Genomic DNA, 26,917 nt, shown 5'->3' with positions numbered 1-26,917 from the left:
ATTAAAACCATCTGGGGATGAAGTGTAAGTTTGTGATAGAACCTGTGTTTAGCATACAAAAGGTCCTGGTCAATCCCCAGCATCACCAAATAAAAGGAACACAAGAGCAACAAAATAAAACCTCTCAGAAAATCCAAGATATTTATATTCACAAGTGTTCACAAAAAATTATTTTGATTTTATATACCTATTTTCTCTCTTGGCTTTTCTCTTTTTTAACCTCAGTTTTTCATAATGACAGTAGACACCCACTTGAAATTTAGGGGACATGATTTCAAATTAATTTTATTTTTTTTATATTTAATTATATTAAAACTATGCTCCATTAAAATAGAATCCTACAGAGTGGATACTATCTATAGAGAGTGTACAATCCAGTGGCGCATTTGACATAATATGTAACTCTTTGTGCTTGTTATCATCTATCTCAGTCTCAAGTCTTGCCTCTATGCTGAGGGTTGGCACTCTGCACACCAGCTTCTTCTCTTGCCTGATTGCTCTGGCCACGTCAATAGGGGATGGCAGAAGGAGAGTGGCAGACTGAAGAAGAAGAGAATGTTCATTCCTGTTTGCTTTCTGTCCTTTCAGACTTACCCTGCTGGGTGGCAATTTCATGGTTTTTGTTCTTACTTTGAGAATTAACCTTGATGTGATTGCTGAAGAGCATCATCATCAGTTGGCTGGCTCCTCTTGGCTCTCAATCCCAGCTCCCTTGTAGCCTCTTCTTTAAGCTTCTAAGGGACCATATAAGTCTAGAATGTTGTCATCTTATAGAGTTTTGAGTCTCAGCTCTCAGAATCTCTTTTTAAAATTTCTAATGTTCTCACCTCTTCCTTTTCTTTCTTCTCCAGACCTAGCGATGGTAGCTGGAGTTTGCTTTCAAAGTTACTACCTGTTTGATACCTTAATATTTCCTTTATGAAAATTTCTGTTCTTCAGTATCTGGTTAAAAATTCTTTCTATTAAATTGTCTGTAGTTAAGACTTATGATCTCACTTATATGTGGGATCTAAAAAAATACAGACTGATAGAAATAGAGAGCAGAATGGTAGTTAACAGAGGATTGGGACAGGAGCAGAATGGGAAAGGGGACTGGTCAGTGATTACAGAGTTACAGTTAGATAGGAGGAATATGTTTGGATTTTTCTGTTGCCTAGCAAGGTAATTATAGTTAATAATTATTCATTTTACACTTCACAATAGCTAAAAGAGAAACAAAAACAAAGAGATGATAAATACTTGACATTATAGGCTAATTAGCCTGATTTGATAATGCCACAATTAATACATGTATTAAAACATCACATTGTAAGCCATAAATATATGCTTTTTTATTTTAATAAATATTAATGTTTAAATAAATCAATAATTTATTATTTTAATAAATCAAATTCTCTCTAGCAAAATAAATGTTATATTTCTCTATCTTGACTGGATACTGACAAAGCATTTTATTCTTAAGTTATATCAGATCTTCCACTTTTGTGGGGAGGGGGATTGCTGGGGATTGAACCCAGGGCCTCATGTGTGCTAAACAGGTACTCTAACACTGAGCTAATCTCAATTAGAAATTACACTTTCACTGAAAAGTAGATATTGTAACCACTACAAGAAGTAAGAGTGGAAAAGTACTGTATACTGAGTAAACAAACAGGTAGTATTGTATATTTTAAAGGAATAACAAATGATTTAGAAGTTATTTATAGTGTACCTTGTAAGTGTAATAGTCAAAATACAAAATAATATTGTAGTTAAGATGAATTTACTAACAAACTCATGAACTGATTCTATTAGACATTAAAATATACAATACAAGATTTACAAATTATTATGTATATTTTGGTCATTAACACCAAAAAGCATTGGTCATGTGTGTGTGTGTGTGTGTATATATATATATATATATATATATATATATACGACAGTTCTTTTTTTCTATCATCATGCAAGGCACATAAGAAATATTAAGCTAAAATTATTAGAAAAATAACTTTGAAATTGAAAGTACTATTGAACAATTTTTGTTGTCTTCTTTTGGAGCAATCTACATAATCAGGAAAAAATCAATTTGAAAAAAACCAAAGCTAGACCATCTCAGGAACTTTTATCCACATAATATTTATAAAATTTAAGAAATACATTGACTTACTCCAGTGTATTTCTAATTTGCAAGATGTAAACCTGTCCCATCACTGTGAACATTTTTTTAGGTTTTATATATTTATTTTTATTTAAGTTTCAGCCTTATTAAGGTATAGTTGAAAATTGTGAATATTCATATAACTGACAAGTAAAATTATATATATTTAAGGTGCACAAGGTGATGTTTGATATATGTATATTTCATGCAATGATAACCACAAATTAGTCAACACATCCATTACCACATATCTTTGCCTTAAAATCGACTCTTAGCAAATTTCAAGATAATAATACAGTATTACTAACTATAAAAACCATACTGTAGATTATTATTCACCTTGTACTTCTCTGTTTTTAGTAACCTAAAATCAGTAGTATTTTTACAACTGTCTCATCTCTGGTCATGCCACCAACTTTATGCACCCAGAGAGTTTCAGGCGCATAGATATTCAACAAATCTTGCATAATTATTTTAGTCAGGGTTGGACATACAAGATAGCATGAAGACAGGCAGGTAGAAAGGGCAACATGGATCCAGAACAGAAATGTGCATACATGGAAGAGACTAGTATTTGCCTGCCTTATTACAATTTTCCTTTGCCCTCCCTAGCAGACTCTAATATGACCATGCTCTCAGTAGTAGGACTATATGTTTCTCAGGCTCACTTGAAACTCATTTTAACAATCAAACAATAACCAAAGTTGATTTATGAGGTATAATATGAAGGGTTAAGTGAACTTTCAAGGTGTTTAATTTGAAAGGCAGTGGGTAGCAATTACACTTCTGGGTAGGATTGATAAGATAGTGATAGAACAGCACTTCTGGAAAAAAAAAAAACCACATTTATAATTCAGAAAAACTGCTGAAGAAAAATGTTTAGTAGCAGTCAAGAGCTACTGAGACAATAAGAACCAGGCTAAGGGTTCAAAAAAAAAGAGTTGAAGAAAGGTCGTCAGGATCTTATGTGAATTGGAAAGACAGAGTTGATCTAGCTAAAGAGACACCATAGGCAAGAAGCTAAAACCAGGAAAAAAATCTGACTCAGTTTCATTTGCATCCATGGAATGTGTTCTAGTCAAGGGGCAGGTGAATAAACACAGGTCATCTCATCACTGAGAGAGCATCAAGCAAAAGGCCCTCAGTTCTATGAGCCCAGAGACAGTGGAAGGGGAAGGAAGAAGTAAGAGTGGAAAAGAACTGTATACTGAGTCAGAATTGTGTTAAAGTATCTTTGAAGTTTTCTCTTCCTCTCCCTCAAAGGAGACTTCCACAGAGGTACCTGAAGATGACCTAGGTTCAAGGCCTTAGACAAAAAGACTTAAGGTGACAAGGCTTATGTATGTAAGTAAACATGCAAACAGTCCACACAACTCTTTTCAGAGACAGCAATTCACTGAAGGCACCCTGGATGGTGTGAAAAGGACAAACTTTCCTTTGAGGTCTCTCAAGTGAAGTCTTTGTCATTGCCTGTGGTCAGGTTTGAAAATGACACACATAATCTACTAATTGGAAAGTGCACCATGTAGAGAAGTGTTTGGGGAGACCCACATCCTAATAAAACCACAGAAAAGCAAAGATGGGGAAACTGTAAAGCAACCTGAGGAAAAGAAATACTACCTTGAAAGGAGCAACAATGAGACTTAAAGCTGACTTCTCAGGATAAAGAATGGACATCATAAGACAATGGAATCGCACAGCTAAAGTGCTGCAAGACAATCACTCCCAATCTATCAATCAGCAAAAGGTGCTTCAAAAATGAAGAGAAATATAGATTATTTCAGGGAAAAATAATGAGATCCTTAAAAGAAACAATAAATGGTTTCATGAGTCAGAAGGACTCATCCTAGACAAAAAAAAAAAAAAGAAGAAGAAAGTGCAGTAAAAATGAAGTACATTTAAAAAACAAATATAAATTAATATCAACTGTAAACAAAATGATAATGGTAATGTCTTACTTAGAAAAAATTTATTGTTAAAATGTATGACAGTGATTTTTAAGAAAGGATGAGAGGAGGTGAGAAGAATTAAAGTGTTTCTCAAGGTTCTAGGAGTTTCTAAAGGTTCTAGCATAATAAGGGGGGAATGGTAAAAACATTTTTTAAGTTGCAATATATCAAAGATGTGTGCTATAATTGTCATGATTACTCCTAAATGACAAGTAAAAGTAACATTTTAATAAAGTAAAATGGAGTAATAAAATATTTTTTACAAAAGAGGTATTTAAAAACGAATGATAGAAAGGAGATATCTACCAAATATATTGGTGAACATATTAAAAGTAAATTAACTAAATTCTCCAGTTCAAAAACTAAGGATCCAAGGAATACATGTCTATATACATCTGCTTGAGTATGATGGAGAACTAAGGGAACAGATGAAAGTTTTATTTGTTTGTTGGACACAGGGAAACAATACACAATCCTACATGGTTCCATGGGATAAAGAGACACTCAAATTCAACTGATGAAATTTGGTCAGTATTTCACAGGGAGAAAAGAAGCAAAGGTGACATGTGGTTGAGGCCTTTGGGACTAGTCAATGTACTGTTGCTTCTGCATCTGAAATGGATATATGATATAGTCATATTTCTCTTTTCCAGGTGTGCCAAGGGAGTCTACTAATTGGAAAGTGCACCATGTAGAGAAGTGTTAGTAGGTGACACATACCCTTATCATCTGCCTTCAGTGGAACTGTCCCACTGGATAATGGGAGCACTTCAATCCTCTTGTTTTAAATATTTAGTTATATTGATGATGTCCTTATGGTGGACAAGTCAGAAGCCTCAGTCACAATAGTCTTGACTTTGGAGATACTATACCTTTGTTCTTCAGGTTGGCCAATATACTCAAAAGAGTTCAGAAACTTGCCCTATTGATAAAATTGGGGGGAGGGGTGGTTCCCTATTGTTTCAGAGAAAAACTAATTATTTATTTTTGACTTTTATTACCATAAGAAAACTGTAAAACTTAATAAACTTGGAGTATTGGGTAGAGTATGTGCCTCCTTTGGACCTTCTATTTGGTCATTTAAGTTGGCTAACATCGTATCATTATCATCTGAGTGATTCCCAAAACAACAAGCTAAATTGGCAGCTATTCAACAAGCTGAAACCTACTCTACCTTGAAGCCCTTCAATTTTAGTAATCTATTTGAGCTGTAAATCTTTGTGAAAAATGATTTTTATTGGACCTCTGGCAAAAAGAGGATGTGCCAAACCACAGGATCTTGGAGTTTATTAATTGTCATCTGGGTTAATCAAATTATAAGGAGAAAAGTTTGATTTTGACTTGCAGTTGTGGAGGTTCCAATCCATGACCCATTAGCTCTATTGCTCTATTATGTGGCAAGGCAGTACATCATGGTAGGAGTGAGTGGCAGTGTAAATCTCTTCCTTCATCTAATGTCTGGGAAGTAAAAAAGAAGGGGAAGGGAGTGAGGTACTACTATCCCCTTCAACAGCACACCTCTGATGACTTGATGACCTCTCACTATCTCTTATCTCCTAAAGATTCCACCACCTCAAAACAGAACCCTTCTGGAGACTAAACCATTAACACTTGGCCTTTGTGGCACATTCCAGATATGACTATAACATTAATGGCCTAAGAGTTACCAAGCATACTCCCTTTGTAAAGAAGATGTTAGCATGCTTCTTGGCTCTTTCAACATTGAATATCTGAGCTACAGATGCCTTGTGACTCTCTGGACTGACATTCCCATTTTGGGATTGGACAATCCAGTCTCAGTGACTACCATGAAGTACTCATGAGACACATTTATCAAATTGAAATAGTACACTTAGCATTAGAGTTTGCCTGATCCTGATGCAATCTTGCCTTTACATTTAAAAAATCAAGCATCTACTAGGCTCTGTTTTCACATTCTTGATTGTTTCTTTTGCTACGAGAAGATTTTTAGTTTCATGCCATCCCATTTGTTGATTCTTGATTTTATTTCTTGTGTTTTATGAGTCCTGTTAAGGAAGTTGGTTCGTAGGCCAACATGATGGAGATTTGAGCCTATTTTTATCACCCATTCTGCCCCCTGTAGTAAATAAAGCCACAGGCTCAATGAGGCCCTCAATTTACAAATACTCCACTAAATATTGGATCTTGTGCAATAATATTTTGGCAAAACTGAAACCTAATGTTTACCACTGTACTGTTTAAGAACTGAAAATTGACATGATTCCTCCCCATAATGAACAGAGTTCAAGGCCTTTCTCGATGCTGATGTGAGCCTTGGTGAACATTATATTTACCTCTGAAGTTATCATTTTTGGTGCTCTTTGTTTCTTTTTGTAAGCCTTTATTTCCACCTTGTATCATTGTCTTCAACATAAAGGAATTCATCTAACATTTCTTCTATGAAGAATTGCTAGTGGTAGGGTCTGGAGTTACAGCTCTGTGGTAGAGCAATTGCCTCACATGTGGGAGGCACTGAGGTTGATCCTCAGCATAACATAAAAATAAATAAATAAAATTAAAAAGATATTGTGTTCATCTACAACTAAATATAAAAGGATTGCTAGCAATAGGTTCCTTGTGCATTTGTATATCAGGAAAAAATCATATTTTACCTCCAGTTTTAAAAGATATTTACTCTGGATACATAATTTTATGTTTATTTGTTTTCTTTCTTGTATTTTAAAGATATTGTTTCATTTTCTTTTAGCTTACAGTATTTCTGAGATAAATCTAAAAGCACACTTTAGTTTTTTTCCCTATATAAACTTCCCTTTGACATTGCACTGGAACTCACAGCCATAGTAAATCAAGAAAAAGGAAATAAAATACGTGAAGATCATAAAGAAAGAAGTAAAATTATCTGTCTTTTTTAACTTCAGTATTTACGTTAAAATGCCAAATATAAATGAGATAAATAAAAGAATGTCTGAATAAATATAATATACTTATGAATCAAAAGGCCCAATAAAAAATTCACCATATTTATAGAAATAGAAAAGGCAATCCATTTGGAAAAATAAGAGACCCAGAATAGCCAAAGCAATCCTAGATAAGAAAAGTGAAGCAGGAGGCATCACAATACCAGACCTTAAATTATACTACAGAGCTATAGTAACAAAAATGGTATAGTGTTGGCACCAAAACAGATATGAAGGCCAATGGTACAGAATAGAAACATAGAGACAAAACCACATAAATACAGTTATCTCATACTAGACCAAGATGCCATAAACATATTTGGAGAAAAGATAGCTTCTTCAAAAAATGGTGCTGACAAAACTGTAAATCCATCTATATTAAATAAAATTAGACCCCTATCCTTCACCCTGAACAAAACTCAAAGTAGATCAAAGATTTAGGCATTAAACCAGAGACCCTTCCCCTAATATAAGAAAAAATAGGCCCAAATCTCCATCATGTTGACCTACAAACCAACTTCCTTATCAAGACTCATAAAACACACGAAATAAAATCAAGAAACAACAAATGGGATGGAATCAAACTAAAAAGCTTCTTCATAGCAAAAGAAACAATCAAGAATGTGAAGAGAGAGCATACAGAATGGGAGTAAAACTTGGCCACCTATACCTCAAATAGAGCATTAATTTCCAGAATAAATAACTCAAAAAAAACTTAGCACCAGAAAATAAATAAATAACCCAATTAATAAGTGGGCAAAGGAACATAATAAGCACTTCACAGAAAAAGAAGTATGATTGTTCAACAAATATGTTAAAAAATGTTCAACATCTCTAGCAGTTTGAGAAATGCAAATTAAAAATACACTCATTTCATCTCACTCCAGTCAGAATGGCAACTATCAAGAATACAAGTAACAATAAATGTTGGTAAGGGTGTGAGGTGAAAAGTTCACTTATACATTGCTGATAGGACATCAAATTTTGCAACCACTCTAGAAAGCATTATGGAGATTTCTTAGAAAACCGGGAATGGAGCCACCATTTAAACCAGCTATCCCACACCATGGTTTATATCCAAAGGACTTAAAATCAACATACTACAGCCACATCAATGTTTATAGCAGCACAATTCACAATTGCTAACTCTGGAACCAACCTAGGTGCCCTTCAATAGATGAATGGATAAAGAAAATATAGTACATATAGACAATGGAATATTATTTAGCCATAATAAAGAATTGAATTATGGCATTTGCTGGCAAATTGATGGAACTTGAGACTATCATGCTAAGTGAAATAAGCCAAATCCTCCAAAACCAAAGGCTGAATGTTGTCTCTGATATGTAATGCTGACTCACAATAGATGGGGATGGGGTGGGAGTGCAGGTTCACTAGATTGAACAGAGGGAGTGGAGGGAAGTGAAGAGGGATGGGAATAAGAAAGACAGTAGAATGAATCAGATTTAACTTTTCTATGTTCATATATGAGAATACATGACCAGTGTAACTACCCATCATGTGCAACATAAAAATGTGAAGTTATACACCATGTATATATGTCAAAATACATTCTACTTTCATTTATAACTAAAAAGACAAATAATTTTTTTAAAAAATGAAAATTCAAATTACAGTGACCAAATTCAGATTAATGATTGTCTGAAGTTGAGGATTCAGAGAAGGTTGTATAGTAAAGGGAAATAAAGAAATTTTCTGGTATAATTTAAATATTCAATATCAAAATTATGCTGAAAGTCTTATGGGTGTGTACAATATAGAAAAGAGGATCAAATTTTATAACAAATATGCAAAGTTTATCATACTTTTCTTTATATCTTGATAAAATTGTAAGAACCTATCATAAATTTTCATTTAAGTAATCTTGCAATTTATATTTTTCATGCTACATTAAATTTCAGAATGAAAACATTAGCATTCAATAAAAGTTTCCTATACTTACTTTTTAGTACTTTCTACCCTTATGCATTATTCAATTTCACATAAATTTTGGCAGATTTAAATTGCTTATGGACTTGGGTACACTGGAATTTTCCATCATTCTATACCCTCAGACATACATATAAATTAGTGGTTCTCAATCAGGAGTGGGGGTTATTTCCCCCTTTTCTCTTTAGGATATATTTGGCAATGTCTCGAGACAGTTTTGATTGTCAAAAATATCTAGGAAGGTGCTCCTGGCTTCTAATGGGTAGTGGCTGAAGAGTTGCTAAATTTTCACAATGCACAGGACAGTCTCCTATAAAAGAGAATTAACCAGACCTGCTGTCAATAGTGCATGTTAAGAATCCCTGTTATAAACAATTATGTATTTCTTAATTGGATTGTAAAGAAATAAATAAAAATGACCAAATATAAACAAAATCCATTTTAAATATATAAAATGCAAATAATTTATACCAAGTTAGTTGTGTTGATTAGTATCAGGATAAAGTGAGAATTTGTAAATTCAGATACTTCAGTAAGTCTACTCACAAAAAAGGCTTGTTTATTCCAAATAACACAGTAATTAAGAAACTTAGAATTACTCCTAAAAATGTTTCCAATTAACACTTTTATTTGTATAAATATTTAATTGCAGTTTGTAGCAATTTAGGAAGGTTATAATGTCCTTAAACAATGGAAATTTAAATATTAAGTATTTCTTCTCACTCCCTCAACAGGTTCCCAGCACACATTATTTATATGTGGAAATATGTGTTAAAGAATTATAGCATAAAATAGAATAATAATTACAATTCATTATGCAGTATTGGGATATTTTCTATAATTTTAAAAACTATATTGTTAACATGAATAGTAGCATAGCATTTTACAATTTGGTAAATAGTTTTATAAAGATAAAGAATTTAGTTATACAGGTTAAATTTGGGCATATTTCACATAGTAAATTAAAAAAAAAATCTTAAGGCAATCCAACCTTCCAAAATATCCTCCATTTAATTTCATTACTCTCAATGTATATATTTGCCTTTTTCATTATTTAGTTATCAATTTGTAATAGTTATTTAGGGGAATGTCAGAAATTTCACTCTGTTGATGTATTTTAAATCCACTTTAAAGTTTAGACATAAACATTGTAACATAAGACTAATTTAAGATTAGATATGAGCTATCTTTTTAACTGTTGTTTTAGTTTGCCCAGTGGGAAAAAAGAAACTACGAAGTTTAATCTTGTTAATTAGCTTTTGGCAAACACAGCTACAAACATTCAAAAATCCTATCTCACTCTAGTTTATGAAGGTTTAATAAAATGTGCTGGTAACTGTAGCTTGCTCTTAATGTTCTCATTTAATCACCAAACCCCCAACTCATTATTGCTATGGCTTCCTTTCTGCAGAGTAAAACATAAAAGAAAAGTTAGGGTTGAAGGCTACATTTTTAGGTTTAACTTAAAGTGTTTCTTAAATATATTAGCTCTATAATATCTTAAGTAGATTTCTTGCTTCAACATATTGTGGAACCTGAAGCAAATTGTATGAATAAAATTCCCAGTGCTTATTCCTAGTTATGGTATCATGATGGGTTGTGTAGCTTTTGTTATTATCAGGAGAGATTAACTCACCAGACAATTGGGCAAGATTCTTAAATGGAACCTAGATCCATATAATAAACCACAGAGGTCTGTAGCTCAGTGAGTATGTTTAACCCCAAAATGAGCTAATAGAAATGCCCACAATAAAAGAAATATAAAAAAGACTAACCTAGAACTACATTGCAGTGTGAAGGAACATCAAGGAATGCAATTTCTATAAGCACTGTCTGTGTTCTATAATTATTTTTAGGCAGCAAAGAAACATTATTTTACTATGAGAATTTGGATGAATATCCCTAATAGAAGAATATATTACGTGTGTTAAACAAAACCACCAGGTCTTAAAATAATAATCACCAATATGTTGTGGGCCTAAAATTATCCATAATGAATTTTCTTAATTCATGATTTTGTATCAATGAAATATATTAAAAATAGCTCTATACTTGCATTTCTGTAACCAACTATATCTCTGATGCTTCAGTTTTCTTTTCTCTATTTTATTAATTTTTTGTTGTTTCTTGGTTTGTTTTGGTCTTTTCTGGATTCTACTAATATTTATTGAGAGCTTACCATACTCTAGTCATTGTGTTAAGCCATAAAAATATTATTTCCTTTGTCTGTAAAAAAATCCTTTGGGAAGGTATTATTACACATTCCAGAACTGTGAGAAATGAGGCTTTCAAGATTAAATAATTACTGAATCATTTAGCTAGTAAGTGATAGCACTGAAGTTTAGACTTGTATGTCCCCAGAGCCTAATTTCTGCCTCCCTCATCTCTTTCCATATCATCCCTTATAAACTACTTGGTCTCTCTCTCTCTCTCTCTCTCTCTCTCTCTCTCTCTCTCTCTCTCTCTCTCTCTTTTTCTTTCTTTTTTCGTTTGCCTGAATAAAGTTTGTGTTCCCAAAGTCATAGTTCATATGTGTATATGTAGACTCCCACAATGAATTTCATCTTTGACAAACCCCAATTTTTTTATATAAGATGCATCTTGAAGAAGAGAGTAGAAAATGTAGTTTAATTATATTTAGCCATATATCAAGGCATGATAAAATGTTAACATTGTTTTAATTATAAACATGTTTTAAATTACTTTGGCTTTGCTTAAATTGCCTAAATTATTTTAATTTTTAAAATGATGGCATATATTGGTTAATCAAGGGGTTGCTGAATTTATTCCAAGAGTTTTCTAAACTCTTTTCTATTTCATAGTGGCCTTTCCATCTAAGAGAAATGCCAACATTAACACTCAAGCAGATACTAGCTAACAGAAAAAGGTTGGTAATATTTTAGGCTCAACACATTGAACATCTTCTGCGAAAATACAGTTACCAAGGAGGATGTTAGAGAACTAACATAGAGGTGTCTGCATGTAGGGAGAATATGTTTTGTTCATTACACATTTTCTGAATTGTTAGGTTCTATGCTATTTATTCCTTTGCTCTAGGAGATCACCACACACTGTAATTTATAAATAAATTAGCATGGTGATAGTTTGTGAATTATATTTACATAGTTTTATATTATTTTCCATATTTATAGATTTTTTATTTATAATTAATTTTTACCATTATAACATACTCTGCTGTCAATTACCCTTTCTTGCCTTTTTCTAACTCAAAAATCACATGGAAACCACTATCCTAACTTTAAATTAAAATAGAATAAAGTTCTTGAAGAAAGGAATCTTAACTATGCAAGACTGTAGTAACTCTGTTTCAGTTTTATCTCTGAACTTTATTAATGGTCAAAATATCTTAAGATTCAGATAAGCCAGAGACCTGTGAAGTAATCAGGAAGTGCCATCTTAGCACATTGTCGGCAAATGTCTGTGGCTAACTCTGTACTTATAAGAATGATATAATTGGTAACTAAAAATTGAAAGATAAATTCTGTCACAAATAATTTCAGTACTGTGAACAATGGTTGCCTGTGACAGTCATATACAACAGTAAATAGTGTAGGTGGCAGCCAAGTAATTTGAGATACTTTATGTAAAAAGAAGAAACTTGTTGAAGGATAAGACCATTTACATAATTGGAGAGAGAACTAATTTTCAGCTAAATCTCAGGAACTATGGGAAAAAAGAAAAAAATTCTCTTCATTATCATATTGTCCTTATTCATTACTACAACAGCTTTTAGAAAATGACAGGAAACATGACTCCCACCAGATATTATCCTTAGAGCAAAAAGTCACAACTATGATGGGATTTCTCCAGTCCCATAGATCCAAAGAAGGACACAGACTCATCAGCTTAGGCATGAGCCCAGGACTGGATAAAGTAACTATGGCCATTAGAACACGCACCTTAGCAAATAGTTTGTAGTATATGGACGAGCATAGTAATAACAGCAATCCATCACCTACTTGTATGCCATGTGCTGGATGAAATTATAAATTTCACATCTAAAGCAGCAGATTTAGTCCCACAACCATCAAGTATTATTTTTGCATTCATTGTGCAAATGAAAAACTGTGACACAAAAAGTCCAGTAAAGTTGTTTAAAGTTTTAATGAACAGGAAAATACCAAATGCTAACAATCTCTGAACTTCAGTTCCTTTGAAAAGCAAATGGAAGTGTGCTTTTTGCAATCTTTAGTATATTGTAGTCTGTCACTATTTTACAGTGGCACTTGGTAGGACAGAGTTTTCTCCTACTTCATGCTTTTACTGAAAGTTGCCTTTCAGGGTGCTGGCTGTAGTTAAGAGTTTAATAAGACTTTCAAAGTTGTATTAGTCCTAGGTTTTGTTTTCAATCCATTATTACCACTGTGTGGGTACCATTAAGTTCAAAACTTCCAGGCTACAGGGGATGGACAGATATTATTAGAGCAATAATTGATTTTAGGCATAGTTGCATTTGTGGATTATACTTTCTCATAATTTTTGATATCTGTGGATTTCTTCTCCTATTCCAGCCCAGATATGCAGTTAAAAAATTTTGTTATCCTTTGGATGTTAAATGATCCAAAAGGCTCATGTGTTAAAGGGTTGGCCTCAGGGTATTACCTAAAGGTATAAAGATTGGAAAACTTTCCAGAACTGGAAAGATACCAAATTCAGATTCAAGAAGTTCAATAATTTTTAAATAAGAATAAATACAACATAAAAATAAAATCTGAAAAAATAAAGAAATCTACATTTAAGTACATAATAGTTAAATTACAATATACCAAAGACAAAGGTCAAATATTTAAAACAGACAAAGAGAAATTCAGATAATTGACTAAAGATAATTAGACTGAGAGCTGACTTCCTTACAGAAATAATGAAAGCTTTGACATAGTGGAGTATCTCTGATATGGTGAAAGAAGATAACAGTCTAGAATTATATAGCCAATAAAATTTTTTTGTCTTTTACAAAAGTTAATGAAAAAATAAGGATAAATTTAAATAATCAAAATCGAGGTTACCCTTAGAAAATCCACATTAAATTCTATATAGAAAAAATTTGTTTTGGATAGATGGAATGTGATATTAGATGTTAGAAGGCTAAAAAATTTGCCAATGTGTGGGGGAAACCTAGGAAACATTCATAGACAGAAGGTCTATGGAGTAATTGTGAGCTAGTACTCTGGAATCAACAACTGCACTGAAAACCTGATTGTCATTTAACTGATATGACCACCAGCAAATTAATTAACCTCGTTTTGCTGGTTTTCACCTTCATAAACTGGTGATGTTAATGTTATTCTCCTTAAAGGATCATCATTTGAATGATATGAAAGAGTATGGGAAAGTACTTAGAAAACTGCCTGGAATATATTGTATTTTTTATGATTATCATTACTACTGTATAAAAAATAGTGAAAAAGGTATGTGAAATTTAAAAGATCTTAAATTATACAAAAGCAATAACATTATAGCCAGGAGGGATTAAACATAATTGTGTTGTTAGGGAGGATGGTAAAGATATTAACTAATTTATTTTAATAAATTAAGCATATGTTAAAATGTATAGTCACTAAGAGAATAAAACACTAAATTAATAGAAATAAATACCTTCCAAATAGTGAAGGAAAAATATAATGAGAATCAATGAAAACATTGACCTGTGGGTGTGTTAAGTCAAAAAGATACATTGTGAGAAGAGAATGCAAGGTGAAGAGAGAGGGTAATGGTTGCTCTCCATGGCTCCTGTTTCCACTGGTTGGATTCACTATGGTCAGCTAGGAAGCTGACCGAGTAGGCTATATAAATTTGCATTCTCCTTTGGTCTCTCCTAGCCTAGGGAAAGTAATAACTTCCTACTACTGCTAATATTGTCTGCTGGTTTGTCAATCTTCCCATTACCTGTGTAACCATGCATTAAATTATATCTATTCAAACATTCAGAGTGGTTTCTATTACCCTAGTTGGTCCCTCTCGAATACTATGATGATAGATCCTTCAAGATATCCCAGAAAAGACAATAAAGTTTTAAATAGTTTCTTAATTCACCTTGCTTTGATTCTTTGCCCACTGAATAACTTCTCATCATAATGAGATTTTCCCAAAGACTTCCTTGGAAGAGAAAGTACACTAGTCACTTCTGAGCAAGTATTTCACTGTTTTGTTTTGTTGACAATTATATTTTTGAGCTCCTATAAGCTTTGAAAACTGACTTCTCTTCTAGAAAGGCAAATCTACCATAAGTATTGATATTTATATATTTGATCTTAAAATATAAAAGACCTGGCCCAGGGGAGTGGTGAGTTCCCTGAGTTAGATGTTTTAACTGATAGCCACTTGGTCTTTTCTGTGAAACAGCTTCCAGTACATTTATCTGGATTTCTTTATGTTGTTAGTTTAACTTTTTTTTAATCTTAAAGAATGCTACTTTCTACATATATTATTAGAAAGATAAGTACATTTTTTGGTAGAAAATTCAAGGAGAATTAATTTTCTAGTACCAAGGAAAGTACATCTTTTGTAGATATTAAATGTCCTTTTTAACATTTTAGGGAACAAAAGAGAGAGAGAATAAATTAAAGCTTTAAATAACAGATCTGTTAATATTTTAGGAAGATCAACTCTTATCTTCTTATTAGGCAATCTTAAAATTTCCAACACCAGCTTTTTTATGTGTATAAACAAATGGAAAAAAATAATTTCACAATTACAACTGAACTTTGTTGAGACATTTGTAACTGTTGCTTGGTGTGTAAAACCTGCATTGTGGAAGCTTTTCTTTGCTCAAAATATTCTCAATACAACACAATCCATAGTGGATTAATGTGATGACAATCAGAATGGACCTAATAAGAAGTCTTGGGAAAGAGGACATACAAGGGAAAATTTTAAAGAGCTTCTCTTTTGAAATTTAAATTTATTTTTAACTGATACATAAATATAGAAAAAATATAAATATTTCTGGATACCATGTGATATTTTGATACATGTACAAATTGTATGTTTAAATTAGACTAAACGTATCTATTTCTTCAGTCATCATTTCCTTAGGGTGAAAACATTCAAAATCCTTTCTTCTAGCTTTTTGAAATCCAGACAAATACATACTATGTAATCTATAGTCCCCCATTGTTCATTGAAACACACAAACTTCTTACTTCTAACTATAAGTAAGAACACATTTATTGAATGATGTATTCCTATCTTCATGGCCAAGAATTCTTAACACAAGGTAATATAATGTGAACAACTCTTTCTAGTGAAATATTAAGTGAAAAGTGTTTGTCTTTGAGTTCAAAACTACAGAATTTTGTTTATTAGGCACTTTATGGGATGTCAGTTTGTGTTTTAAAATAATAAAGTATTAGAGATCCTGTGGTACGTACAAATATTCTGTTAGACAAATTGAGAGTATAAAAGTAGAAAGTACAAAAGATAATACTCACAAAATATATGAATTATTAAGAGAAAACATTTTATGCAATAATCTTATAATTGTTTAAGTGATAGGATAAACTAGGTAGATAGAGGAGCCAGTAATTTAGAAAGCAGGTGCATAACTCATCTGCTTTTTCCGCTATTACAAAATTCAATCAGTATTTACTTACATAAACCTTGAATGAGGAAACAGATGTTGAAAGAGAAAAATACACCAGTATATACTCAAAGAGGATCAGAATTGTTAGGAGAAGTAGATGCTTGTTTATTTTGTTATATTCTTTTGCATTTAATAAAGACAAGGCAAGGAGATAGAGTGACCAGTTCAACTTGCTGGCAGAAGGACCTTCTTTAGATCTTGTGGTCTCCTTATTACTCAGTGTGGAGCAGCTGACAGTAGCTTCCATACCTGAGAACTTGTTAGAAATGAAGAAGCTTAGCTCCCTTCCCCAGCTACAGTGAACCTGAATATGCATTTTAACAAGATCCCATAGTGACTCTATGAACATTAAAATCTGAGAAGCATTGTATTGACAGTCTCATGTTGCTTTTTAGTTGTTTTCCACAGCTGTCTTGTTGCCTGAGAATGTAATGTCCCCAAGGGCAAAAATTTGTTCTCTGCTTGTTTGTGAATCTCCTGGAAAGAAGCAATAATAGAAACAGAACAACATCTTCTATTCTTTTGTCAGTTATTTTCAGTATATAACAGAAAACTTTATTTTAAAAAATAAATCTTTCAACGAATTGTGGTTGATTTGAAAGAAAGATTGTTTTCTTAATTTATTGACTAGAATAATCATTGAAGACTGCATTCCTGGAGATCAAAGCACTTTGATAAAAATGAAGGCCACCAAGAGGCCTACTTGATCATAAGGATTCTATTAAATTCTCATGAATTGTAGTGGGTTAAAAAGCCATCTTGAGAAAGTCAACTCAAATATCTTTTGGAAATAGGCAATACAAAAAACAAGCAATAAAAACAACAACAACAACAACAACAAAAAACACTTCCTGAACTTGTCACAGAGTCCACACTCATGAAATACTTGTTGAATGGATAAAATTGTCAAATGTCAAACATGTTTTTTACTAAGCATGTGTCTCTATAACATGAAAATCTTAACTAAAGTGAAGGGAAAATGAACTCAATGATTGGTTGTTTTCATGCCCATACAGGCTATCTTTTCTGACAACCAAATGACTTTGCTTACAAAAGAGTTTTCTTATTCAGAGTTAATGGGTTTCCTAAGTGATGCAAATTGGCCAGTATATAAAACTCAGTGAAGAAGACATAGTTGTAGGATCATGCTTATTCAATTACAGATTTAATAAGAAATATGCAAGTTTCAGTAACTAAATGTTTAAATTTGTTACAACAGCTCTAATGAGTTCCATAGAAATTAGTACTATAAAAGAGAGTAATATGTAATAAATACCAAAAAAAGTTAGAAATGGCTTTGGTGTTGGGAAATGAGTGGAGACTGGAAAAGTTTTGAGGTGTAAACATGCTAGAAAAATACCTATAGTTCTGTAAATGGATCATAAAGGTCAATTCTGGAGAAAGTGCAAAAGGTGTAATGGGGAGTTATAGATAAAGGCTATGTCTTTGTAGGAGAATAACCATCGTGGTCATCAAGAGAATGATGGTAGAAATATGGAAAGTAAATGCCATTCTAATGTTTCATACAGAAATGAGCAATGTGTTATTGGAAACTGGAGGAGAAGCTATTCTTACAAAGTTGTAAGGAACTTGGTTGTATTGTGTTTGTGTCCTAGTGTTTTGTGGAAAACAGAACTTGTGAGAAATGAACATTTTGAAGGAGTGGCCTGGTTCCTCTTGACTGCTTACTTTAGAATTTCAGAAGAATGAAATCATTTAATGATAGAATTTTTCATCAAAAGGGAATGAAATCTAAAAATTTGGAAAATTCTCAGCCTATCTGTATTGGAAAAAATGAGAAAGTCTCTTTGGAAAAGAATGAGGATATGACCAAACAAACTTTTGATAAAGATATTTGTATGGATCTGTCAAGTCAATGAAGATTAGGGTGATATTCATTAAGACAATGAGAGATTAGTCAGCCATCTTAACAGAACTCATGAATTTTGGGGGTCAGAGACAGAATGTTCAGAATGACTGTGTTGTCCCCAAATTCACATGTTGAAATCCAGACTCCCAACATGATGGAGTTGGGGCTTATGAGAGGTGATTAGGATCAATACCATAGAAAGGAGGCCCCAGAGCATTAGTTAACCCTTCCATCATGTGAGGACACAGGTAAAAGTGGTCATTTATGAACCAGAAGGAATGTAGAACCTCACAGACACCAAATTCATAAGTACTTGATCTTAAACCTTCCAGCTTTCAGACCCGTGAATCATTAATTTCTATTGCTTAAAAGTTACCCAGTCTACTGAAGTTGGTTGTAGCAGCCTAAACACACTGAGACAGAGAAAAAGTCATTAACTGATCAGCCATTTCAAGTACACAGATAGGAACTCCTGCTCACTGATTCCAGGTGGAGGTTGCTTTTTAAACTCCTCTCTATTGGCTTCTCCTTTCAGTAACCCTGAGCTTCCTTGAGCTGAATGAATATGATTCATAATTATTCACACGCAGCATTAATTTTTCCTTAATCTTCCTTTCTCCTATCTAAAGAGGCTTGGAAGAAGATACATAGGGAAAACAAATGTTTTATGCTCAAAAACTGCTACTAGTGTGTATTCTTCAATAATGGATCTGTTCTTTTCCAAAGAGAAATCCTCATCCCATCAATTTAAGAAACAGAAATCATAACAAATTTCTAAGTCCATTCATACAGCAAGGAACAAGTTTATGCTACAATAATTTCTAGAATACATCCCCTAACCTCACAGAAATTAAAATAACTTAATGTAAACAAGACTGCATTCTATCTTATGGTTATGTAGGAACAAGTAAGTTAATAGAAAAAAATAGTGTAGAATGCAATAGTTAGTGAGTGTAAAAGGAAAATTTGAGCTCAGCTTGATATTTGAGCAAGTTAAGTGAGAGATTACTTATTATAGGTAGATGTTGACATCTGAAAGAAAGAAAAAGATCAGCAGGTTACTATGCCTTCTTGTCAAAAAAGTATAGACTTATAATAGAGATTGTAGACTTATATATAGAGATTGCAGTTTCAACAAGAAGCACAAGATATTTTATAATCAGTTGTGTGCAGATAGATAATAATTATGTTTTTGATCATTTATTTTTATTTATTTTGTGTATATATGTATGTGTGTGGTGCTGGGGATCAAATCAAGGGCCTTGTGCATGCTAGGCAAGAGCTCCACCATTGAGTTCTACCTACAGTGATTCTGGAATAATTTAAATATTCGAGATACTCCTTTTATTTCATTCACTGTTTTACAAATTGAACTTGAGATCTTTCAAAAGAATTCTGTGGACCCCAAATTTCCCCTGATTACTAAGACTTAAACATTTAGCACCACACTTCTTTCTATATTGCATGTTTGAGAACATTCTGACCATGTCTGGGAGCTCAGCTCAGTGCAGAGCACTTGCCTAGCAATTAAAGACCTGCTGGGTTCACTTCCCAGCACAGCAGTAAATAAGAGAGAAAACATTTTTACAATCTCTCATGCTAATGCCGAGTTTAGCACGTCTTTCTATCTTACATACTGTCTCTTAGTCTTCATTCCCTTAAGAGTTATGATTTTAATTGATCCTAAAGAAACAGAAAAGGTAGGGGGAAAAAAAAACAAGAACAAAGGAATCTTTAAAAGTAAACTTTTACCATAAACTAAGAATAAGTTATTAAAATATCACCTGTGTGTCAGATTTACTACATAACCCACTGACATTTAGATAAACTGGATATTGGAGGAATGACAGAAACCAGGAAATATTTGACTGACCCTGAATGCACTTTATTTTTCAAGGAATTGCAGTCAGCAATATCCTTATTCTATCATGGGTACACAGGAGAAAGATCCTAAGACTGAAGAAGACTGTTTCTAAAAAGAAGTTTGATCTTATCTTAAATAATTTGCTCACCAAATAATTACAAATGAATCTAAAGTATTGCCAGTTTTAGATGAAGACTTAAGGCTTTAATGACAAGAGGAAAAAGAACTCTGGCTGTCACCAGTTTGGTATTGTTACTAACAACAAAAATGGAAAAAGAAATATGTGAAGTCATGCCTCTTAACTGGAAAGGCTTAACAGAAATTTTATTAAATTAACATAGCTGAAGATTCCAAGCTTCTCTTAACTTTTAAATTTATTTCTACTGCAATGACACACATTTTCAAAGCAAGCAATCAGAAACTCTTTCAAGTCAATACAGTTTATGGGGAATTATCTAGAAAAAATGGATTTTTAAAGATGTGCCTTTAAAGTGTGCCTGTGAATAGTTACTTTTTAAAACGTTCCAAGATTTAAGAGGAAAGGAAATTTTTGCTATTGGAAAATTATCTTTCTTAGAGTTTGTTTTAATAAAAACTGTAATAAGTATTATTCAATCCATTTTCTAAGGAATTTTGGCAAATTTCTACAGATATGTTCATGTGATTTAATGGTAGTACTCATCTGAGATGTTTTTCTTTCGCTTCAATGTTTATTGGCATTAAAATTCCATACATATCCATAATAATTTATTTTTATGACACAAATTTATGAATATTTAAGCTTTAGAGATACTGGAATTGTGTCTGTCAAATAATAGCAATGAATGAGAAGGTAAAACCTTACTACAATTTGTTTTTAGTATTTTTTTATCTCTACAAGTCTAAATGGCCCATATTTTCCCTGTTTCACAAATGTATTTATAAGAGGATGATCAACAACAAAGCTCTAGTACCATGTGGAAATCACATCCACAACAGTTTGAGGGTCCTTGGTGGTGCTGAGAGACCCACATTCTGATGTAACTGTGTGCAGGAAATGGGCTGATTGGGTCATAAAGAAGAATAGCAAAACACTTGAAGAAGCTGAAGTGCCATCAGATCAACTTTTCCATCTGTTCCAATTGGCAACCATGTGAGTATCTCTGTTTTGCCAAAATATAACTAAAAACTAAACAGGAACTTTTCTGGGGCTAAATCTTGAGCAGACCAACATGCTAAAAGCATTTTGGGAGATGACACTGTAGATTTATAATTAATATAAATGCAATAGTGGTTAAGATTTTATTTCCAGAGCTTTATAAAAATAATTGAATAATATGCCTATTGCTAAGGGATTTGAAAATTCAGCAATTTCTATGATCAGAAGCAAATATCTTATCTATGATGAAATAATAGACAAGACAGATTAATACCTTATCTCTGATAAAATAAAGACAATAGATTCCCCCACATGGCCACATTTGTTGGATCATTATTTTTGAGGAGATGCCTCTATTAATCATTTTGAAGTGATAGGTATATGTTAAAAGTCTATTTATTTGAAAACACACTTAGACCTTTCAGCTTTGTTATTCCTTAACAACATATTAGAATTGATTTTCAATTTCTTCCATGCTATTACTTAATATTATGCCTTGTTTGACTTATACCAAATATCCAAATGATAGGGTTGGGGGACATGAATTGTCTCGTGAAAAATGCAACAGTCATAATTTCTGCATAAACCCTGGATAAACTTCAGGTAATTTAAAATATTAAAGTTAAAATATCTTTTTAATATTTTATTAAACTTCTTTCATGTTCTGTCCTTGCCATACACAGTACATGAAGACCTACATATATAGACACCTAAATAAATAGAAGTAAGTTTCCTCCTTAAACACACTTCATTGGTTTGTAAATATTATCTCCCATTCTGCAGGTTGTCTTTATTCATTTGCCTTTACTGTGCAGATTTTTCATTCACAATAATTTCATTTATTTATTTTTACTTTTATTGATTATGGTTTGGTTATTATATCCCAAAACTCATTTTCTTTATATTTTCTCAGGTAGTTTTAGGGCTTCAGGTCTTACACATATATTTTTAAACCATTTGATTTTTCCTTTTATATACAACATGTGAGACAGAGGCCAAGTTTTATTCTTCTGCATATAGATAAGCAGTTTCCCTTGCACGATTCATTGAAGAGATTATTCTTTCCTCATTTTGTGTGCATGGAGCCTTTGTTGAAGATCAACTCACCCAAAATTATGTGGATTCATTTCAACTGATTGTTTGTGATTCTTGATTTTGAATCTCAAACTCTGGCAGCTTACTTTCAAAACCTCCCTTTTCCTTCTTGCTATAATGGTAAAAGAAAGGTAAAATAATGTAAGTGATGAAGGGTCAAATTGCTCAGAGCTGTCACAGATACTACGATCAGCCACGAGTCCTGATAGTTCATTTAAATCATCACTTCCTCAAGATGGAGGAAAATAAATAAAGTTTTGACATCTTCAAAGAAGATGTACCTACTCTTGCTTCAAACAATCTACTATAAAGAGCATTAGTTTCCTTATAGATTTATAGTTTTCAATCTCCATTCTCTTAAGGCTGTGGAAGAATGGACTCTTCATAAGATTCTAGAGAATTTAAAAACAATTCAGTATTTCATTCAGTACTTGAACAGATCTCCATGACCCAGGATCTTCAAGGTAAAGTTAATTTACAATTTAATTACAAGTTTCCTAAGTAGTAACAATTTACTCTATGACTGACAAATGAAATACTGATGCACAAGCAATGTGCATTTGCAAAGGCAAGGTTGCAGGCACCCATATTTCTAGGGACACATTCAATTTTCTCCAGTAAGTAAAGCAAGCACCTGTAACAAAGACCAAGAAACTGCTAAAGGGTAAAAGCCTCTTGTCATGAATGTAGAAGGTGATAATACTTACCTTCCAGAAAGTTAATTTCTTCCTCTCCCTATGTCTCTCTGCCTCTCTGTCACTAACAGAGAGGATGGTCTCTTTCTTTGAGAACAATATCACCTAAAAATTTCAAAAAAAAAAAAAAAAAAAAAAAAAACTTGTGCAATTCCCCAGGCTGTAGATGATATTGATATACTGAACCATTTGGAAATTTTACAAATTAATTGGAACATTGAAAATTTTTATAAATTTTCTTGGCATTAAAAATTCCTAAGCCACTATATTTTAAAAATGCCAGAGGCATCAGTATTCAGCATTCTGAAACAAAACAAGGCTAACTAAATCAAAACTGAGTCAATTATCTAACAACCTCATCCTTACTGCAAAGCAGGTAGTTACAGCTTTTCAATGGTGTTAGTTCCAGTGAAAGGGACTGTATATGTACACACAACCAGCAGAACACTCTATTGCAAACTCCATTTGGAAACTAGGTCCCAAGTGATCATGTGTACAGAGTCATCCACTTTACCACATTCTCTTTCTGACATAGAAATTTTAATTATTATTTAAAGGTAAAAAGTATTGGCATTTACAAAAATCAATTCAAGATTGAACTAAACTGAATTGAAGCACTAAATAAAGAGCTTAATGTCACAGTTGGTATCATGTTTATCCTCACTTTCATTAATGCTCCAAAATAACTTTGCTACAATAAGTATGGAAGAAAATTAATAGTATCATAGCAAAGAATTTGGGAGAGAATTTAGAAAGGAGAATTAATGAGAACATTTTGTTTCTATAATTAACCACTAAGGTAAGGTTAAAAAGATATTTGTGTTTCCACCCCAAAATTTTGGAAACTATAAATAAATGAGCAAAGAACATTCCTTAATTATTATTCTTTTTGTTGATGAAAGTAGAAAAAGTGGTGGAAGTCAGATTCCCAAAGTGACATAAAAAGATAATATTTTATTAAAGTTTTGAAAGTTACATGTTGATTTTAATTTTTAAATACATCATCCAGAAGTTGATACAGAATATTAATCATATTTTTTTAATTTTATAAAAAATTTTATTTTATAAAAATCAATGAGGAAAATATACTGTTTTTTCTCTTAACAAAACTTTCTCTTTTATAAACTAGGAAACACCTAGGATGCATCATGAATTAATTGCATTTATAAATTAATCACTGACAAGAACATTGAAAGATACCAGATATTAAACTAATTTGAAGCTAACCAGTTATTCTGAAACATTTTCATCAATGTTAGCAAAATACATAAAAGCCTGAGTTACAACTATTATTCACATAAGGAAAAAAAAAACAATATGAGTACAGTATATTTGTATTTGTTCCTTTGCTCCCCAAATTACGTGGAGGTGATGCAGATTGATCCAAGCCAGGACACACATGAGAGTTTTGGATCAGAACTGATAATATAAATAAAGCCTGCATCTTTTATAAAGGACACAAGTACACCTGTCCTTTATTTTGGAAGAAGAAATCATCTTTATAGTAATAAACAGTAAGGAAATGCCTATGCTCTAAATATAGACACTGTATGTTACAACAATGTTAACTCTACAGACTTCTTTGTAAAGGTAGTCTGGAACAAAAAGGACTTGCTTATAAAGCCTTATAAACATGTTTGCATTCTTTATGAAATGTTTGTGAACACAAAAGTCTCAAGGAAAATGTTCTCCCAAGAATCAAGAAGAGCCTAATCTTGAAACTAATTGCATAGGTAAGTCACAATTACATTAAATATAACATTAGATTTTCCTGATACATTTTACCCTCTTTAAATCATATCATCAGTGAATGGAATGTCATTCTGTAACTGTGCCACTAGTAAAAGTAAGATTGCACATTTCTTTGTAAATTTATTGCACTTATGATTAACTTTTATTGTAAACATCAAATATACTGGATAAGTAAGTAAAAAAAATTGTTTTTATGATTAAACTAGTGTTTAATGCCAGGATAATTTCCATCAGTAGACCTTTGATGTCAGTGTGTTTATCTAAAAGACAGCTAGTTTATGGTCTCCAAGCATAATTTTTGAATAGGTTGTCCCATATAGAATATTTTTAGGTCATCAGTTTTGAACCTTACTTGCATCTATAAAATCTCTTCACTGTGAAACCTAGATTAGTGAACATATAACTAGAAGAAAATGTACTCAAGGGGTGGGTAGTTTGGGGAGTCATCAGGAAATTCTGCATATCATACCAACTATTTGCTTTTCCCATGGATTTTTCCTTTCCTAGGAGGGGAAGTGATTCTAGACCCAAATATATAGGAGTCTGAAACTGTTGTGTGATCCATACCCTGCAGCCTAGAGACATAAATATCAGCAAGTCAGATGTATCTTGGTTATCTTATCAAAATCATAAAACTGCTAACAATGTGTATTTACAAACTGTATAATGCTACATATGAATCTCATGACCAGAATTTGAAATAACAATCTTAGGGACTACACAATCCTAATGACTATGCCAATAAGGCAACAGACAAGGGAAAAAAGTGGTTTATTTAATGAATCAGGAAAAACTGAGCATACCTAATAGAAACTCTACACATTGAACTTCACAAACCCCCTGATTTAACCCTTCTGTCCCTTTGGAGTTCATCAAGTCAGGGTCCCCTAAAGTTGACAATTAAAGAACAAAGACATTCTCAGAGAACACCATGAGTAGTTGTAGTAAATTGACCTAAGCCAGTTGTTTCTGGTGGAAGTAATGGTAACAACCAAAAATTTGGTATGGGTGATAATCAGCAAATAGCCTCACAAACTTGGAAGATAAAAGATCATAATGAAAGCAAGTATCTGATGACTTCTGTCATGCATACACATGTATTAAATTTTATCAATATGAGAAAACAGTTCATATAACATGTCCTGTAATCTTTGATGAGGCATAATCTCTCTTTGTAAGTAAACAGTTTCATTTTGCACAAAATATTAGGATGCAATGCCATTTGGCAATCATGCCTTGAGTTCCTGTGCTATGATTATATACTACAAAACTTATCAGAGTCACATATCCTGTGTGAACAGGATATGTATTTTCTTAAATATTTCAGATAGTCTGTATTTCTTGAATGCTGGTTTCACCAAAAAAATAGTTCAGTTGTAACTTCCATCTATGGGAGTTACCAAAATATAATTGTTAACTTATCTATTACACAGATAAATGGTTTTCATTCATAATTTATATGTCAATATCTAGCTTGCAGTATGTACTGGAAATGTGTGTTTAATGAATGGATGCTTAACCAATGGAAAAGGTTCACGACTAGACAGAGACAAGCATATAGGCAGATAAACATTTCCTTGGGGAAGAGAAGGAAGAACAAACTTTTTCTAAAACTGGTAATAAAAAGATTCAAAAATAGATACAACTAAGATTTTAGGATGGTATGAAAAATTAAAGAAATTCATTTCTGTTTTTTTTAAAATTGCAAAATTATAAATGATACAATGGATTGAGTTTTAAAGGCATAGTATAGGTTTAAAAGAGTTGTGAGAAATCAACATCAGAGCTAGACAAAAAAAATAATTTCTCAATAATATTGATAATCTCACTGCAGATGGATACTAGGAATTTAAAAACTGATAATGTAGCATTACTTAACCTGTTGGGGCAAACATAGAGATAATTACTACTAGGTAAAATGA

The sequence above is a fragment of the Marmota monax genome, unplaced genomic scaffold (genome assembly GCF_021218885.2).
Source record: "Marmota monax isolate L192 unplaced genomic scaffold, Marmota_monax_Labrador192_F-V1.1 WCK01_AAM20220418_F8-fsc00159, whole genome shotgun sequence".
NCBI classification, from domain to species: Eukaryota; Metazoa; Chordata; class Mammalia; order Rodentia; family Sciuridae; genus Marmota; species Marmota monax.
The sequence above is the reverse complement of the archived record's forward strand: the minus strand, read 5'-3'. Positions refer to the sequence as shown.